The following is a 19755-nucleotide window of genomic DNA, read 5'->3' as shown; positions in this document are numbered from 1 at the left end:
CTTCCCGCTGCATGTTCCACAGAGGCTGTGTACACAGCGAGATGGAAAGACTGTGGGTGTGTGTTAAAATAGATGCAGATACTACACACTTCTCTGAGCTGACACATAACAGGTGCTGAGCTGCCTGAGATGAAGGTGATGTGTGATCGACATCGTGATTTTACAGCATTTACAAACACACGAACACACACACACACACACACACACACAATTCTAAACGTGTCTTACACCCACAGTAACAGAGGAAGCTACAGCTAAGCGTGACCCCTCCTTGTTTCTACACTCACTGTCCATTTTATCAGCTCCACTTACCATATAGAAGCACTTTGTACTTCTACAAATTACTGACTGTAGTCCATCCGTTTCCCTGCATACTTTTTTAACCTGTTAGTGTGTGTTGTGCTGGTATGAGTGGATCAGACACAGAAGTGCTGATTGGGTTTTTAAATACCGTGTCCACTCACTGTCCACTCTATTACACACTCCTACCTAGTCGGTCCACCTCGTAGATGTGAAGTCAGAGACGATCGCTCATCTATTGCTGCTGTTTGAGTCGGTCGTCTTCTAGACCTTCATCAGTGGTCACAGGACGCTGCCCACGGGGCGCTGTTGGCTGGATGTTTTTGGTTTGTGGACTATTCTCAGTCCAGCAGTGACAGTGAGGTGTTTAAAAACTCCAGCAGCGCTGCTGTGTCTGATCCACTCATACCAGCACAACACACACTAACACACCACCACCATGTCAGTGTCACTGCAGTGCTGAGAATGATCCACCACCCAAATAATACCTGCTCTGTGGTGGTCCTGTGGGGGTCCTGACCATTGAAGAACAGGGTGAAAGGGGGATGAGCTGCCTTGCTGCCTAGTGTTAACATTAATAGCCAGAAGTTATGGTGCTATAATTAAAGGAGCGGTTTCTAATTCCTAACGCCACCCTTGTGTTCACCTTACAGTTTTGTTTAAAGCTCCAAGCAAGTCATTATGATTGCATTGTGCATCAGAAAGCAAAACTGTACTTAAGTAAAGGATTCAAAACAACAAACAATTTAAAATTAACGTTTAATAACCTAAATCATTATGAATAAGACTAAGCTGATAAGCGGCTCAAACCCATTTAATTAGCATGCAAATTCAAACTTTTAATCTGTCCCAGAAGCCGAGCTTACACCAACAAAAAAAGTGTCTTTTGCTACCCAGGTTGAGATGAGAAGGTGTTCTCTCCCAGAACTACAAACAGAAGAAGGAACGTCTGACCCTCGTCTCCACCAGGGATCAAACCCTTAGTAGTCAAACCATTTTTGTGACCCCTCCGCTCGCCATTCATCATCCAAATACACCGATCCATCACCCAGCACGTCAAGTTTGGGTTCAACTTTTTATGGCATGATCGGTATCTCTTAGGGACAGTGGTGGCCTAGTGGGTAGCGCTTTGGTCTTTCAATTGAAAGGTTGAGAGTTTGAATCCCAGCTCTGTTATGCAGCCACTGTTGGGCCCTTGAGCAAGGCCCTTAACCCTCTCGGCTCCAGGGATGCCATACAATGGCTGACCCTGCGCTCTGACCCCAGCTGGGATATGCAAAGAAATAATACACATGTACATGTGTAGATGTATATATGATAAATAAAGGCGTTCATCTTCTTAATGATGTTTCTGTCTGATTATTTTATGTTGTCTTTATATTTAGGGTCTTTTTAATATTTTAATTTTCATGGCCGTGAAGTGGGTTAAAACTGTTCTCAGGTGGCGCAGCGGTAAAAACACACGCTAGCACACCGGAGCTGGGATCTCAAATACATCGTATCGAATCTCAGCTCTGCCTGCTGACGATTGGCCTGTTGTTCATATAGGGGTGGGGTAGTAGTAAGCCAGATAGGGTCTCCTCATAACTGATGCAACTACGACCTCTGCTGGCTGATTGATGGCGCCCTGCACAGGGGCGGGGAAGAAGTGTGTTGATCGGGGTGTGTCTCTCCGTACACAGTGCTGATCCGCATTAGCACTCGCCTAGTGCAGGTGTAAAGATGCGTACGGCTGCTGGCCACGTGTCGGAGGGGGCGTGGGTTAGCGTCGTTCTCCTCGGTCAGAGCGAGGATCGGCATTAGTGCAGAGGAAGCGTGATGCTTTCTCCTTTTATCAGGTGTTGGTGGATTATTCTGGTGCGTCCGATTCAGCACCTTGTCTGTACGACTCGGTCCAACAAAACTCCAGGATAATAAAAACCCCTCCATCACTCCACCACCACGGCTGCCTGTTTTCTCTTTTTCAAATTCATTTATAGGCTCAAAGATTCAGATCTTAAGAGCTGCTTTAAAAGTAAAGTCATGAATTATGAATTTTGGGCGGCGTGCGGTGTGCAGGATAATGAAAGCGCTCGGCAGCCGTTCAGACTTCAGACAGGCTCGAGGGCGCATAAACTCTCCCGTTCAAGTGTTTATTTTAGCCGCTTTCTATAAAGTCAACGATCACTTCTGATGATGCAGACACTTGATTGTTGGTGATATAGGATGCCAGTATGTCTATTTTTTTTTTTTAAGAGCGCTGATTGCAGTTCTGATGTGATTTCAGCAGCATGACGGGCCTGGCAGCTTCTGATATACGAGGCAACGTTTCCAGGATGAAGAAGCTGGCTGAGGCTCAGAGCCACGTCTACGGTGATGGAGGCATTTTGAGGACATCCTTTTTTCAAGCGACCCACATTATGTCCATATTTTTTTACACAACCCAGGCAACCCAAACAACGCATCTTTCTTTCTCCGTCTCGCTCTGTACAATCTGGTTCCACTGTGGTCTACAAAATGTAACATAAAGCCTCCACAAGGACCCATATTTATGGCTTGCGACACACCTAAGGGTCACAACCCAGGGATTGAAAAACCCTGTGCTAACGGAATACCCCGCTGCACCACCTGGGCAATGCTAGCACAGATTTAATCAGTGATTCAATTACAGCAGGTCCATCAGCTGCACATTCATGGGTTTGGATCTTGTTACTAGAGAGGCCATTGAAGTTTACAGAACTCATCGATGTGTTCATGGAACCAGTTTGGTATAATAAATTAATAAAATATGTAAAATTAAATTAAATAAAAATAAAATAATATGTATATATATATACAGTGTATCACAAAAGTGAGTACACCCCTCACATTTCTGCAGATATTGACACAATGAAAAGTAGTCTGTGTGCAGCTTATATAACAGTGTAAATTTATTCTTCCCTCAAAATAACTCAATATACAGCCATTAATGTCTAAACCACCGGCAACAAAAGTGAGTACACCCCTAAGAGACTACACCCCTAAATGTCCAAATTGAGCACTGCTCCCTCCAAAATGTCATGTGATTTGTTAGTGTTACTAGGTCTCAGGTGTGCATAGGGAGCAGGTGTGTTCAATTTAGTAGTACAGCTCTCACACTCTCTCATACTGGTCACTGAAAGTTCCAACATGGCACCTCATGGCAAAGAACTCTCTGAGGATCTTAAAAGACGAATTGTTGCGCTACATGAAGATGGCCAAGGCTACAAGAAGATTGCCAACACCCTGAAACTGAGCTGCAGCACAGTGGCCAAGATCATCCAGCGTTTTAAAAGAGCAGGGTCCACTCAGAACAGACCTCGCGTTGGTCGTCCAAAGAAGCTGAGTGCAGGTGCTCAGCGTCACATCCAACTGCTGTCTTTGAAAGATAGGCGCAGGAGTGCTGTCAGCATTGCTGCAGAGATTGAAAAGGTGGGGGGTCAGCCTGTCAGTGCACAGACCATACGCCGCACACTACATCAAATTGGTCTGCATGGCTGTCACCCCAGAAGGAAGCCTCTTCTGAAGTCTCTACACAAAAAAGCCCTCAAACAGTTTGCTGAAGACATGTCAACAAAGGACATGGATTACTGGAACCATGTCCTATGGTCTGATGAGACCAAGATTAATTTATTTGGTTCAGATGGTCTCAAGCATGTGTGGCGGCAATCAGGTGAGGAGTACAAAGATAAGTGTGTCATGCCTACAGTCAAGCATGGTGGTGGGAATGCCATGGTCTGGGGCTGCATGAGTGCAGCAGGTGTTGGGGAGTTACATTTCATTGAGGGACACATGAACTCCGATATGTACTGTGAAATACTGAAGCAGAGCATGATCCCCTCCCTCCGGAAACTGGGTCGCAGGGCAGTGTTCCAGCATGATAATGACCCCAAACACACCTCTAAGACGACCACTGCTTTATTGAAGAGGCTGAGGGTAAAGGTGATGGACTGGCCAAGCATGTCTCCAGACCTAAACCCAATAGAACATCTTTGGGGCATCCTCAAGCGGAAGGTGGAGGAGCGCAAAGTCTCGAATATCCGCCAGCTCCGTGATGTCGTCATGGAGGAGTGGAAAAGCATTCCAGTGGCAACCTGTGAAGCTCTGGTAAACTCCATGCCCAGGAGAGTTAAGGCAGTTCTGGGAAATAATGGTGGCCACACAAAATATTGACACTTCAGGAACTTTCACTAAGGGGTGTACTCACTTTTGTTGCCGGTGGTTTAGACATTAATGGCTGTATATTGAGTTATTTTGAGGGAAGAATAAATTTACACTGTTATATAAGCTGCACACAGACTACTTTTCATTGTGTCAAAGTGTCATTTTGTCAGTGTTGTCCCATGAAAAGATATACTTAAATATCTGCAGAAATGTGAGGGGTGTACTCACTTTTGTGATACACTGTATATAATATAATAAAATAAAAATAATAAAATAATTATATATACAACATGAAACAAATAATAAAATGATGTGTATATATAATAAAATACAAATAATAAAATATTTAAAAGTAAATAAAATTAAAATAATAAAAATTTGTACATATACAGTATATATATATATATATAATAAAATAGCAAAGCACAAAACGAAACCCAGAAATGCAGATCTGATGAACAGCCGATAGAGGACGTTCAGACTTCTTTAAACACGGGGTGAAGGGAAGCTCAGGATGGGAGAAAATTAAGCCCTACGTATTCAGGCTCCCAGGATAGAACGTACTGGAAGCTAATCTTCCTCATTAGAGCTGTATAAATATTTAACGAGCGTAGGTAGCACTTCATTAGGCAGCTCAGCCATCGTGGCAGCATAACCGGTCACCTGACACACACGCCTCCTGCAATCCACACCGGTCACCTACGTGGCACCAATCACCACCCGAAAAAACCATTATAAAAACTCGATCAGCAAATAAAACCTTATTAGGTTCATATCACGGCTCGGCGGCTTCACAGTGCAGGAAGTGAAGCCGCGAGTCTCCGGCTAGAGCGCAGCGCGAGCTGTGAGCAGAAAGTCAAACTAGAAGATCAAGTCCTGAGGACCTGAGAGGAGGAGAGAGGGAAAAAAACATGAAATCCAGCTGAAGGAGCGCCGACATCAAACGGATTTACAGATGAGGGCCTACGGAGGAGAAGAGACGATTCGGTTATCCAAGCGGCGCTGGAGTTATTCTACCTTAAGGGTAGCCTCTTCCCCCGCACTCTGGCGGCTGTTTAGTCAGTAGAGCGACGGCGTCTGCAGCACTAAGCAGCTTCTCGAACCATGTGCACCATTAAGACCACCAGCGAACCACTTCAAAGGTCCGTGTGAAGTTCCAGTGCAGAGAGGAGAGCCGAGGCTAACGACTCCATCATAGTTCTGCTCGGCTTCTCTGTGAACGTAGGCGGATGCGCACAAATTCTCGCTGATGTTTAATTTGTATAAAGGTGTAACTATACAAGTGTCGTTTACACGTTTACGTTTCGAGACGTTGGCTAGGCGTGCTAGCGGGTTGTGGCGCCTCAGTCACTCGCTACAGACCTCCGAACTTCATGTGGCCTTCAGATGAGCTCAAGAACATTGTGTAGAGCTTCATGGAACGGGTTTCCATGGCCGAGCAGCTGCATCCAAGCCTTACATCACCGAGCGCAATGCAAAGCGCCGGATGCAGTGGTGTAAAGCACGTCGCTACTGGACTCTAGAGCAGTGCAGACGTGTTCTCTGGAGTGACGAATCACGCTTCTCCGTCTGGCGATCCGATGGACGAGTCTGGGTTTGGCGGTTGCCAGGGGAACGGTACCTGTCTGACTGTATTGTGCCGAGTGTAAAGTGTGGTGGAGGGGGGATTATGGTGTGGGGGTGTTTTTCAGGAGTCGGGCTCAACCCCTTAGTTCCAGTGAAAGGAACTCTTAATGCTTCAGCATACCGAGAGATTTTAAACAATTTCATGCTCCCAACTTTGTGGAAACAGTTTGGGGATGGACCCTTCCTGTTCCAACATGACTGCGCACCAGTGCACAAAGCACAAGCTCCATAAAGACGTGGATGAGCCAGTTTGGTGTGGAAGAACTTGACTGGTCTGCACAGAATCCTGACCTCAACCTGACTGAACACCTTTGGGATGAATCAGAGCGGAGACTGTGAGCCAGGCCTTCTCGTCCAGCATCAGTGTCCGACCTCACAAATGCGCTTCTGGAAGAATGGTCAAAAATTCCCATAAACACACTCCTAAACCTTGTGGAAAGCCTTCGCAGGAGAGTTGAAGCTGTTATAGCTGCAAAGGGTGGCCGACGTCATATTAAACCCTATGGATTAAGAATGGGAATCACTCAGGTTCATAGGTGTGTGAAGGCAGACGAGCGAATACTTTTGGCAATATAGTGTATTAATTCGTTTAGCTTCTGCTATTTGTATTCTGGTCGCCGTACTCATCACGACCTCTGTGACCGCCGCCGAGCTTATTACGCAGGGTTGAGTTGAGATGCTGGAGGGGTGCACTTCAGGTCGTCTGCCAGTAAAAAAAACCACAACCGGGCTTTAAAGAGCTCGAACCGCTGCTCTGTTTGAGTGGAGAGATGGTCGTGAGTGTGAAGCTGACCTGTTGCACATTAGCTTATAAAACCAGTAATAAAAATGGATGAGAGGGGAGCAGGAGATAAACCAGAGCTGTTACTTCCAGCACCGGCGGCCGGTAACGAGCTAACGCTAATCTCAGAGGTCCTTCGCCGTGTCTGCCAGGAACCTCGGGGGGAGGAAACCTTGACCTGACCTTCACGTACCGATCATCTCGTCTTACAGGCCTTACACTGTACTGTAATCAGCTTCTAACCCACTCACTCACATTCTTACTTCAAGGTTAGCAGCCAGGAGTCGACGGGTCTGTCTGAAAACCTGGTGAGCTGCCTTGCTGCCTACTGCCTACCTGACCACCTGCCTTAGTATTTTATTTAGGCATTTTCTCCCAATTTATCATAGTCAATTTGTCCTCTGCTGCTGGTGGATCCCCGATTGCCGTCGAGTCGAGGTGGGTATATCGCTGCTCACGCCTCCTCCCTTAGCGGAACCCTTTTTCACTCATGCACTCTGCACAGGCGCCTCTCTATCTGCCAATCAGGGTCCTTACACAGCGTCTGAAGACCCCACCCACACAGTCCGGTCATCCCGCCCTAGCAGAGACGTGTCTGCTGCAGGCACTGCCAATCATGCCCGCTAGATGGCGCCCAGCAGACTGGTGGAAACGGCGCGAGGAGTTCAGAATCTCGGCGCTGGTGTGCTAGCGGAATATATATTCTAATGTCGGATTATTTAGACGCACTACTTAGACAGCGATTATGTCACCACAGTTTCAGCTTACTAAGCTAACACAGTTAGCCTCAGGTTATTCAAACTGACGGGTTGAGGCGGTATAACCCACTAGCACGCCAGCTGACGTCTCCCTCCGTGTACCGAAAACGGTTAAACTGTCCCTGACGAGCCTGAATTTACAAATAAACGACACTCGTATAATTACACCTTTATACCAACAATACATTTGATAGGAACTCCGTTGGTTGCTCCGCATTCGTCCGCAACGTTTGTCATTTTTTGTGAGGAAAGTCGTGGCGCACTGAATGCTGGGATTGCCTTCAGCGCTGAGGAGGCGTCGGACGCTCCGTCGTTATTCAGTCAGATCATCACTCAGAATTAAGGCGCCTCAGTAGGAGCATTTTAAGGGATCTAGGAATTTAGACACGCCCTCTTCTCGGGAGTGTAGGATGACGTACAAGGTTTTCAGACAGACCCTAAGTGTGTCCGTCTTTTCCTAAGTCTAGAAGAGAAAGCGGTCAGCTCAGTCCTCCTGCTCTGATCATTACCTGAACCTGAACCCCCAGCAGACCAGGGGTCAGTGAGGTCACAGGAACACAGATGGTCTTAAATAAAGAGACATTATTTCCATACATCCAAATCCTGGAACTGTTTCTATATCCAGCAAAGCTGTTCAAGTACACAAATGTACAGATCTGTCACCAGTTTCTCCTGCCAAACCACTTTAGAAAACTCATGATTCCACCCACCGAGTCCTGAGCTCAAGTCTGGCAAGAAGACAGAACGTTCTCTACAGAATGTGTAAAAAGAAAAAACATCCACCACCACTCAAAAACATACCACGTCCTTGTTTCTACACTCACTGTCCATGTTATCAGCTCCACTTACCATATAGAAGCACTTTGTAGTTCTACAATTACTGACTGTAGTCCATCTGTTTCTCTACATGTTTTGTTACCCCCTTTCACCCTGTTCTTCAATGGTCAGGACCCCCACAGGACCACCACAGAGCAGGTATTATTTAGGTGGTGGATCATTGTCAGCACTGCAGTGACACTGACATGGTGGTGGTGTGTTAGTGTGTGTTGTGCTGGTATGAGTGGATCAGACACAGCAGCGCTGCTGGAGCTTTTGAATACCGTGTCCACTCACTGTCCACTCTATCAGACACTCCTACCTAGGTGGTCCACCTTGTAGATGTAAAGTCAGAGACGATCGCTCATCTATTGCTGCTGTTTGAGTCGGTCATCTTCTAGACCTTCATCAGTGGTCACAGGACGCTGCCCACGAGGCGCTGTTGGCTGGATATATTTGGTTGTTGGACTATTCTCAGTCCAGCAGTGTCTGATCCACTCATACCAGCACAACACACACTAACACACCACCACCATGTCAGTGTCACTGCAGTGCTGAGAATGATCCACCACCTAAATAATACCTGCTCTGTGGGGGTCAGCATGAAAGGGGGCTAACAAAGCATGCAGAGAAACAGATGGACTACAGTCAGTAATTGTAGAACTACAAAGTGCTTCTATATGATAAGTGGAGCTGATAAAATGGACAGTGAGTGTAGAAACAAGGAGGTGGTTTTAATGTTATGGTTGATGAGTGTATTTGTACTTATTATTTATTTCTATTTGCTAAGTTAAGCATCTTCTAATTAATACTTTACATGTAAATGTAATTTTGCTCAGTGATTCCGGAGAAGCCTGGCCCACCGCAACCCTGACCAGGATAAAAACAATGATAGAACATGAAACTGAAATAATAATAATCCTGCCAGAGCACTTTCTAATCAGGAGAACCGACAGTGAGCGAGTCGCTGTTTATCTCGAGGAGCCATGAGTTCGGGGGGTCGAGCCCCACTGCGCCGCTCCTGAACTCCTCTTTCATGTGTGATGGAGGCCGTGACTGGCGCAGCGGGGGGGGGCGGAGGCTGGTGGAGACCTAAATCCCATCAGGACTGCATCAGGGGGAGATAAGAGCACGAGGAGAACATCACAAAGACTCGCATCGGAAGCGCCTCAGCCCGAGCTGTGGAGTTCAGCTCCGCTTTAGAGAGTCGAGTTCTGGGCTGAAGCATCGCCTGGAGGAACGGAGCCGCGGCGGCCGGGCGCCCGGTTATCTCGTTTAGAGAGGTGGGTGGCGTTTTCTACTAGCGTTACGAGCAACCACAAAGTTCTGAAAACGCTTAAATTCGAGCTGTGCTAGTGAACGAGCGGTTTACTGGCTCACGTTTGCATTCCTTCACGACAGAGAATGAACTGTGGCGTTCTCCTGAGGGCATTTATTTGGGCGATCAACCAAAAGGTTAGGAGTTCGAATCCCGGGCCTTAAGCATGTATAGTTCCTGACCCTGAGCTCTGACCACAGCTTTCAAACAAGCTGGGACACGGAATTATTTGATTTTTATTATTTTATTATACTGTATATAATGTATACTATATACACTGCCTGGCCAAAAACAGGTCACCACCTGGATTTAACTAAGCAAATAGGTAAGAGCCTCCCATTGGATGATTACTGCATGGGTGATTATGTTTCAGCTGGCAACAAGTTATTTAACCCTAACTGATGCAGTGAGTAGCTTCTCATCTGTTAAACAACCATGTGGAAAGACACATCCTGTGGTCGTGGAAAAGGTGTTCATCTGTTTCAGAAGGTTCAAATTATTGGCATCAAGCAGAGAAAACATCTAAGGAGAAGCTGAAACGACTAAATGTAGGGCAGTGATAGCTCAGTGGTTAAGGTACTGGACTAGTAATCAAAAGGTTGCCGGTTCGGAAAAAACGGCGATCACTTAAACGTTTGGTGAAATCAAATGGTAGAAAAACTCCAGTAGAACTCAGGGATGTTTAATAGTGACAGTAAGAGCATTTCCACATGCACAGTGTGAAGGGAACTCAAGGGATTGGGACTAAACAGCTGTGTAGCCTTAAGAAAATCACTTGTCAGTGAGGCTAACCGATTTGCTAGGGAGCATAAAGATTGGACTCTGGAGCGATGGAAGAAGGTCATGTGGTCTGATGAGTCCAGATTTACCCTGTTCCAGAGTGATGTGCACATCAGGGTAAGAAGAGAGGTGGCTGAAGTGATGCACCCATCATGCCTAGTGCCTACCGTACAAGCCTGTGGGGGCAGTGCTATGATCTGGGGTCGCTGCAGTCGGTCAGGGTCTAGGTTCAGCAACGTTATGTGCCCAAAGAATGAGGTCAGCTGACTACCTGAATATACTGAACCACCAGGTTATTCCATCCATGGATTTTTTCTTCCCTGATGGCACGGGCGTATTCCAAGATGACAATGCCAGGATTCATCGGGCTCAGATTGTGAAAGAGTGGATCAGGGAGCATGAGACGTCATTTTCACACATGGATCGGCCACCACAGAGTCCAGACCTGAACCCCATTGAGAATCTTTGGGATGTGCTGGAGAAGACTTTGTGCAGTGGTTTAAATCTCCCATCATCAATACAAGATATTGGGGGAAAATTAATGCAACTCTGGACAGAAATAAATGTTGTGACGTTGCAGAAGCTTGTGGAAACGATGCCACAGTGAATGTGTGCCGTAATCAAAGCTAAAGGCGCTACAACCAAATATTACAGTGTGTGACTGTTTCTTTGGCCAGGCAGCGTAGATGTATAATATGATAAATAAAGTCATTCTATTCTATTCTATTCCTTCATGTCCATGTCAGGAAGGGTTACAACGATCATCTGTACCTCAGTGCTGGCACATTTATCACCAAACATGTGAAATGGACACAAGCATGAAGTGTGAATTCACCATGTTCGCATTTCTGGAGAGAAATGATTGCTAAAATTGCTCTGCTACCAGCAGGCTGGGCGCCTATACGAAAAACGATTGGCTCATTTCTAGGGAGGGTGCCGGAGGTGATTCCTCATAACTGATGCAATTACGACCTCTGCTGGCTGATCGATGCCACATGCACAGAGACGGGGAATAATGAGGATCAGTGCGTGACTCTACGTGCGTGAGACTGAGCCCTGTATGAACTCGTCTAGTGCAGGTGAAAAGATGCAGTCGGCCACTGCACACGTGTCGGAAGGGGAGTGTGTCGGTCATGGCAGTAGAGAGAAAGTGTAATGCAATTGGGGAAAAAATGCAAAACATAAATAAATAAACCTGCTTCATGCATGCTAGAAAAAAAACATATGGACTTTAAAATGTATTTATTTATTTATTAGGATTTTAACGTCATGTTTTACACTTTGGTTACATTCATGACAAGATTCATCAGTTAATAATCTCTTAGTGAATCTCCAATTCACCTCACTTGCACGTCTTTGTACTGTGGGAGGAAACCGGAGCTCCCGGAGGAAACCCACGCAGACACGGGGAGAACATGCAAACTCCACACAGAAAGAACCCAGACCACCACACCTGGGGAACGAACGCAGGACCTTCTTGCTGTGAGGCGACAGTGCTACCCACCGAGCCACCGTGCCGCCCATATAAAATTTAAAAATACATGTAATTGTCAAATTGTCGCACCAACCGTGGCTTATATTTTTTTTCTGTAGATTTCCTGTATGTGTGTGTGTGTGTGTGTGTGTGTGTGTGTGAGAGGTCCTCTGGGACTCGTGTGTTGGGTGGAATTTAGAAGCCTGGCAGACACAGGTAAGGGAAAATAAGAGAGAGTGAAAAGATAACAGGGAGGAGATGCCGAGATGGCAGGGAAATTTTAATTGGAGGAAAGAGGCGTCCTGGTTTTGGGGGGGGGCGCAGGCGCATCAAAGCCTGGCAGAGAAAACAACGACGATGGAGAATGTGAGAATGCAGGACGTTTCTCCTTATCCTTCATTCTCTTTCTTGTTTTTTTTGTCAAGTCAGTTCAAGTGAGTCTGCAGTTTTTATGCGTACAGCTCTCGGATTGATTGGCAAGCAGATGCGACCGGGCGTGGCGGGCTTGTGGGTACTATTTCAGCAGGGACGTCCAAACTACGGCTCAGGTCGAGGTATTTTAGAAATTAAATTATTAAAGGCAGGTTGTAAATAAAAAACTGTTTAAAGTGATTGAACATTGGGTGGCGCTATCTCATAAAACTCATATCTCATAAACCGCTCCCTATTTTCTTTCACCCCGACTCAAAACATTAACGTTACACCTACATTAACGTTCCCGAAAAATGAAAACTAGACACAAATGCAGAAGATTTCATGCAGAGGGAAGTTCAGAGGGAAGTGGGTATGTTTCATTTACAGAAGTACACTATATTGCCAAAAGTATTCGCTCGTCTGCCTTCACACACATATGAACTTGAGTGACTCCCATTCTTAATCCATAGGGTTTAATATGACGTCGGCCCACGCTTTACAGCTATAACAGCTTCAACTCTTCTGGGAAGGCTTTCCACAAGGTTTAGGAGTGTGTTTATGGGAATTTTTGACCATTCTTCCAGAAGCGCATTAGTGAGGTCAGACACCGATGCTGGACGAGAAGGCCTGGCTCACGGTCTCCGCTCTAATTCATCCCAAAGGTGTTCTATCTATCGGGTTGAGGTCAGGACTCTGTGCAGGCCAGTCAAGTTCGTCCACACCAAACTGGCTCATCCACGTCTTTATGGAGCTTGTGCTTTGTGCACTGGTGCGCAGTCATGTTGGAACAGGAAGGGGCCATCCCCAAACTGTTCCCACAAAGTTCGGAGCATGAACTTGTCCAAAATCTCTCGGTATGCTGAAGCATTAAGAGTTCCTATCCTGGAACTAAGGGGCCGAGCCCGACTCCTGAAAAACACCCCCACACCATAATCCCCCCTCCACCACACCTTACACTCGGCACAATGCAGTCAGACAGGTACCGTTCCCCCGGCAACCGCCAAACCCAGACTCGTCCATCGGGTTGCCAGACGGAGAAGCGTGATTCGTCACTCACATCTGAATTCAATGATTTGGATGGGTGAGTGAATACTTTTGGCAATATAGTGTATAATAACCTTCCCTACTGCACACGTGACACTTTTTACTCCCCGAAATCTCCATGATATTCTGACATCTCGCGAATAACACCTCACACACACACACACACACAAGGTGCGAGCGCAACTACAGAGGCCAACAGTCTAACACCAGCACACACACACACATCCTAACACACACTGAAAGAAACTAAACATCTCTCGCCACGTACGTCTCCCGTCAGCATGTCGACCGCGAGCGCCGACCGAAACCCAGACGCGTCTCCATCAGACTAAAATCAACATCTCGTCAACCTGTCAGGAGATTTCCTGCACCCGAGCAGCACCGGCGTGTCTCAGCATAATCTCAAATCGGGGGCGATGGGCGAGAATATCTGAGAGCTCTCGGGCTGGATGAAGGAGACATCAATCATGCTGGTGGAAGCTGAGGAGAGACTCCAGCTCAGCAGTTCTGTGCTAACGTGAGTCGCGTGCGGGTCGAAAGGCTAATGGAGCTGCCAGACGTAACTAACATTACAAACATTATACCCCAGAGCCTGATTTCACCTGAAATTACACAGTTTGGTACATACACAGCGTCTCGGGATGGTATTTTATTGTTTATTAGGATTTTAACGTCATGTTTTACACTTTGGTTACATTCATGACAGGACACGTAGTTACTGGTTACACAAGATTCACCAGTTTATAAGTTTTAATATCAAACAAGCAAATTCCACACCCGGACCACCGAGCCACCGTGCCGCCCATATTTGTCATCATGGTCACACAGACTAATTACTTCTGGCTTAAGTCTTGTGTTTGGTCTTACTGGTTTAATGAGGTTCCAGAGATGAGAGTAAATTTTCTCATGCTGGACATTCATTATATCATTATTTTTGGTTGTATTATTATTTTTATAATAATAATAATTATTATTATTATTATTACAACATTATTATTATTTGGTTATATTATTATTATTATTATTATTATTACTATTATTATTTTATTATTATTATTGTTATTATTAGGTTTATTATTATTATTATTATTAAGTTGAATTATTATTATTGTTAATATTATTATTAATATTATTATTATCAGGATAAATTATTATTATTATCTGGTTGAATTATTTTAATTATTATTATTATCAGGTTGTATTATTATTATTGTTATTATTATTATCAGGTTGTATTATTATTATTGTTATTGTTATTATTATTATTATTATTATCAGGTTGCATTATTATTATTATTATTACCATCAGGTTGTATTATTGCTATTAATATTATTATTATTAATATTATCAGGTTGTATTATTATTATTGTTATTATTATTATTATCAGGTTGCATTATCATTATTATTATTATTATTATTATTACCATCAGGTTGTATTATTGCTATTAATATTATTATTAATAATATTATCAGGTTGTATTATTATTATTGTTATTATTATTATTATCAGGTTGCATTATCATTATTATTATTATTATTATTATTATTATTGCTATTATTATTATTATTATTATTATTATTTTTATCAGGTTGTATTATTATTATTGTTATTATTATTATCAGGTTGTATTAGTATTATTATTATTGTTATTATTATTATTGTTATTATTATTAATATTATTATCAGGTTGTATTATTATTTTTGTTATTATTATTATTATTATTATTATCAGGTTGTATTATCATTATTATTATTGTTATTATTATTATCAGGTTGTATTATCGTTATTATTATTATTATTATTATTATTATTATTATTATCAGGTTGTATTATTATTATTGTTATTATTATTATCAGGTTGTATTATCGTTATTAATATTATTATTATTATTATTATTATCAGGTTGTATTATTATTATTGTTATTACTATTATCAGGTTGTATTATCGTTATTAATATTATTATTATTATTATTATCAGGTTGTATTATCGTTATTAATATTATTATTATTATCAGGTTGTATTATTATTATCGTTATTAATATTATTATTATTATTATTATCGGGTTGTATTATTATTATTATTATTATTATCAGGTTGTATTATTATTATTGTTATTATTATTATCAGGTTGTATTATTATTATTATTATTATTATTATTATCAGGTTGTATTATTATTATTGTTATTATTATTATCAGGTTGTATTATCGTTATTAATATTATTATTATTATCAGGTTGTATTATTATTATTGTTATTATTATCAGGTTGTATTATTATTATTATTATTATTATCAGGTTGTATTATTATTATTATTATTGTTGTTAATATTATTATTATTATCAGGTTGGTTTATTATTACTATGTGGTTGTATAATTATTATTATTATTAGTACGTTACAAAACGCTTTTTGTACGACCGCTTTAATCAGCTGCTGTTTTACCAGTGATGATTTTATTTTAAACACTGAAACAGAGGAAGCAGATCTACAGGCTGTCGGTGTTTAACATTCTGAACGTCGCTGACGGAGGACTGAAGAAGAGGTCTGAGCTGCAGAAGACGAGACTGAAGTGAATCCAGGATTTATCTAAAACGCTGGAGTGTAGGTTCTACATTTAAATGATGGAAGGGAGTGACGGTGCTGATGATGGCTGCTCCCGTCTCATTCCCGGACAGGTAGGACGTTAACAGTGGTAGCGTGTTGGCGTTTATCTTGCTTTGGAGGATAATAGTTCAGCAGATGAATGAGCGGGATATCAGAGCGGGTGATAACAGGGTGATCTAACAGGGTTCAGTGTATATGACAGCTATACGCAGCAGCATTATAGATTACTGTTATCTCTGCTGGGTCATTCATTTCAGTCTCTATATAATATGATATAGCAGACGGCACAGTGTCATTGCTGCACAGCTCAGGGGATTCGCTCTCCTGGGTTTTATTCTCACTTCTGTTGAATGTCTGAGTGGGTTTTCCTCCAGGTACTCAGGTTTTTAAACTCTTTAGACTCACAGGTTCGAGGTGTTAGCTCTGGTGTGATTATTTCTGGTGATATTTGTGTACACAAGTGTTTATTTACCACTTGAGTAGGTGGCTTGACCAATTCCAGAAATGAAAGATCACAGAGGCAGTTAGGAAAAACCCTATCTGACCTTCCCTTCCTCAGACACGGCTAATTCCGTCTGTAGGACAACACGCCAGGTTGGTAGCACTGCTGAATTTTAAAACTGAGAGCTTGAACACTCTAAATTAAACACAATAAAAATCATCTACTGGCCGCTCAGGTGGCGCAGCGGTAAAAGACACGCGCTGCAACCAGAGCTGGATTTCGAAGGAGCGTCGTTTCGAATCCAGCTCTGCCTTCACGGTCGAGGCTGGGCGGCTATGGACAACGATTGGCCTGTTGTCCGGGTGGGAGGCGGGATTTGAGACCGTAGGGGATGCTCTCTCAGGAACAGGGCGGTCGCGCCCTCTGCTGGCTGGTCGGTGGCGCCTGCATGGAGACGGGAGGGGGTGTGGCGGAGTGTGTGATCCTCCGTGCTCAGTACTCTGCCACGCTACACTCGTCAAGTGTGGGTGATAAGACGGTCGATTGGCTGTGCACGTTTCGGAGGAGGCGTGGAACGGCCTCGTCAGCCCCAACCAGGAGCAGGAATCCGCACTAATGAGAGGATGATAGATGGGATGAAAAATTGGACGTGCTAAATTTATATATAAAAAAATAATAATCATCATCATCTACTACTGCCACATCTAAACACACTGTTTAAACACAATAAAAATCACTTTATAAATGATAAATGGCTCACCTGAGATAAAGAAAACCCATCTTGTCCCAGGTTGGAGATCTCTCACATCCTCAACCATTAATCCTTTAGTGTTATGAAATAAAACAAACTACATCGTTTCTCTCTTCAAAATCCAGCGCGCATAAGCACGCTTTGATTGTTAATAATCTAAAAACATGACAGAACTTTAACGGAAAATCTCAACTCCGCGTCAATCCTAATTGGTCCATCGCGTTTGATTGACATCCACATCTTCCAATTTTAGACACTTTTGTTAAACGAGCCAAAAATGCTGCTAAATGTTCTGTGTGTAAAAGTGAAAATAAAAGCAGCAGTTGTGTATAAGTGTGATGTTGTAGCTTCTGTATTTATTTATTTAGAATATCTGTTACACAGTCTGAGCGTTGTTATTTAGATAGCTACTTTACCCATGGTGCATTGAGACGTGTATAATTACTGCTTAGTTGTTTGAGAGGAGAAATGACGGTATCGGATCGATATCGGACATAAAAAAGTAATATCGAGCCAGCCCGAGTTCTGTATGTATAAAACTAGCTGGTTTATAGCTCACTATTTTCCATAAGCTGTGATTTCATACATCAGTGAACAGCTCTTCAAAAGCCTTCAGAAGCAGCCATGTCAACACAAACAAAACCGTCCTAATAAAACCCCCCATCTGTTCTCTTGACTGTCGGAACAGGCCGATGTTTCTGGAGTTCACTGCTCGGTGACGAGGTTCTCGTTCATCACAGAGGACAAAGTCCAGCGTTCAGCTCAGAGCAGATACAGAACGGTTATGTAACAGTGCCGCTGTACGTACTGTGCTAGTGACCGATGAGACGCGAGATCAACAGACACACAATACAGCGGGAGGATCAGCGGCAGAATTAAATCATCACGGCTTCATCAGTACTGAGAGAACACGGAGGTCAAGTCAAATTTATATCTACACCGATCAGCCATAACATTAAAACCACCTCCTTGTTTCTACACTCAGTGTCCATTTTATCAGCACCACTTACCATATAGAAGCACTTTGTAGCTCTACAATTACTGACTGTAGTCCATCTGTTTCATGCTGTTCTTTAATGGTCAGGACCCCCACAGGACCCCCACAGGACCCCCACAGAGCAGGTATTATTTAGGTGGTGGATCATTCTCAGCACTGCAGTGACACTGACATGGTGGTGGTGTGTTAGTGTGTGTTGTGCTGGTATGAGTGGATCAGACACAGCAGCGCTGCTGGAGTTTTTAAACACCCCACTGTCACTGCTGGACTGAGAATAGTCCACCAACCAAAAATATCCAGCCAACAGCGCCCCGTGGGCAGCGTCCTGTGACCACTGATGAAGGTCTAGAAGACGACCGACTCAAACAGCAGCAATAGATGAGCGATCGTGTCTGACTTTACATCTACAAGGTGGACCGACTAGGTAGGAGTGTGTAATAGAGTGGACAGTGAGTGGACACGGTATTTAACAACTCATACCTGCACAACACACACTAACACACCACAGTGCTGAGAATGATCCACCACCTAAATAATACCTGCTCTGTGGGGGTCCTGATTATTGAAGAACAGGGTGAAAGGGGGCTAACAAAGTATGTAGAGGAACAGATGGACTACAGTCAGTAATTGTAGAACTACAAAGTGCTTCTATATGGTAAGTGGAGCTGATAAAAAGAAAAAGAAAGAAAGAAAGAAAAAGTGCATTATAGAAAGAAAAGACCGTCTAAACAAAATCAGGGAGGCACGGAAAACAAACCCAAACACAAAGATAAATATCCTCACATCTCTCTGTGGACGCCGCGTTCCTTCGGTCGGTCCCCTGATCTATTGCTTTCCTCTCTAATTTGTGTGAAAATGTGCAATAAATCCTGGTCTCTTTAATCAGGACCGAGAGGACGGCGGAGTTAGGCTTTGACGGATGACTCGCTGTGTAGCCGCGCCACCGGCCGGTCAATATTTGCTCTGGGTTTCATTTGGGAGGCGTGTGAGCGTGAGCGCGAGCGCCGCGGCTCCTTCTGTTCTCGACTCTGACCTGGAGACGAACACCGACGAGAAACTAGAAATTAGCCAGCGCTCGTTTTCTAATTAGACGTATTAGGGCCCCCACACAGACGCTTCGACTAAGAAGAGTGACGGAGCTGAAAGGGGTTTAAAATCCAGCCTCGCCGGTTCGCATCTCAGCCCTGGACGCCTCCTGGAGGGCACAATTGGCAGTGCTGGGTGGGAAATGACCAGACTAAAGAGGGGACGGGGTCTTTGACGCTGCGTAAGGACCCTGGTTAGTAGCCCGAGGTGCCAGCACAGAAGTGGAGGAGCATGGAGATCAGTGTGAGACTCTCCATGCGTGATATCTGACCTGTGCATGAGAGAGCGTGGGGCAGGCGAATATACCCTTCGGACGCAATCGGTATCCCCAGCGGCGCAAGACTACTTGGCTACGCTAAATCAGGAGCTTATTGATTGGCTGGGCAGGAATCA

The 19755-nt window shown here is 43.9% G+C and overlaps 2 protein-coding genes across 3 annotated transcripts in view; both read right to left on the bottom strand.

Moving 5' to 3' along the window:
* ndst2a (N-deacetylase/N-sulfotransferase (heparan glucosaminyl) 2a) overlaps nt 1-19755 on the bottom strand; it is a 171206-nt gene that overhangs the window by 31553 nt on the left and 119898 nt on the right. The window contains exon 1 of one of the 2 annotated variants that reach the window (XM_062995545.1): nt 19060-19148. The exons of the other annotated variant lie outside the window; for it this stretch is intronic. The gene's annotated coding sequence lies outside the window, so the exon portion shown is untranslated. Of the gene's footprint in view, nt 1-19059; nt 19149-19755 lie in introns of those variants that run through there. 2 annotated transcript variants of the gene reach the window in all.
* myoz1a (myozenin 1a) overlaps nt 1-19755 on the bottom strand; it is a 294151-nt gene that overhangs the window by 159866 nt on the left and 114530 nt on the right. The gene's annotated exons all lie outside the window — the stretch shown is intronic.

This window comes from Trichomycterus rosablanca, chromosome 5, assembly GCF_030014385.1.
Source record: "Trichomycterus rosablanca isolate fTriRos1 chromosome 5, fTriRos1.hap1, whole genome shotgun sequence".
Classification (NCBI taxonomy): Eukaryota; Metazoa; Chordata; class Actinopteri; order Siluriformes; family Trichomycteridae; genus Trichomycterus; species Trichomycterus rosablanca.
This window is presented reverse-complemented; position numbering and strand designations above follow the sequence as displayed.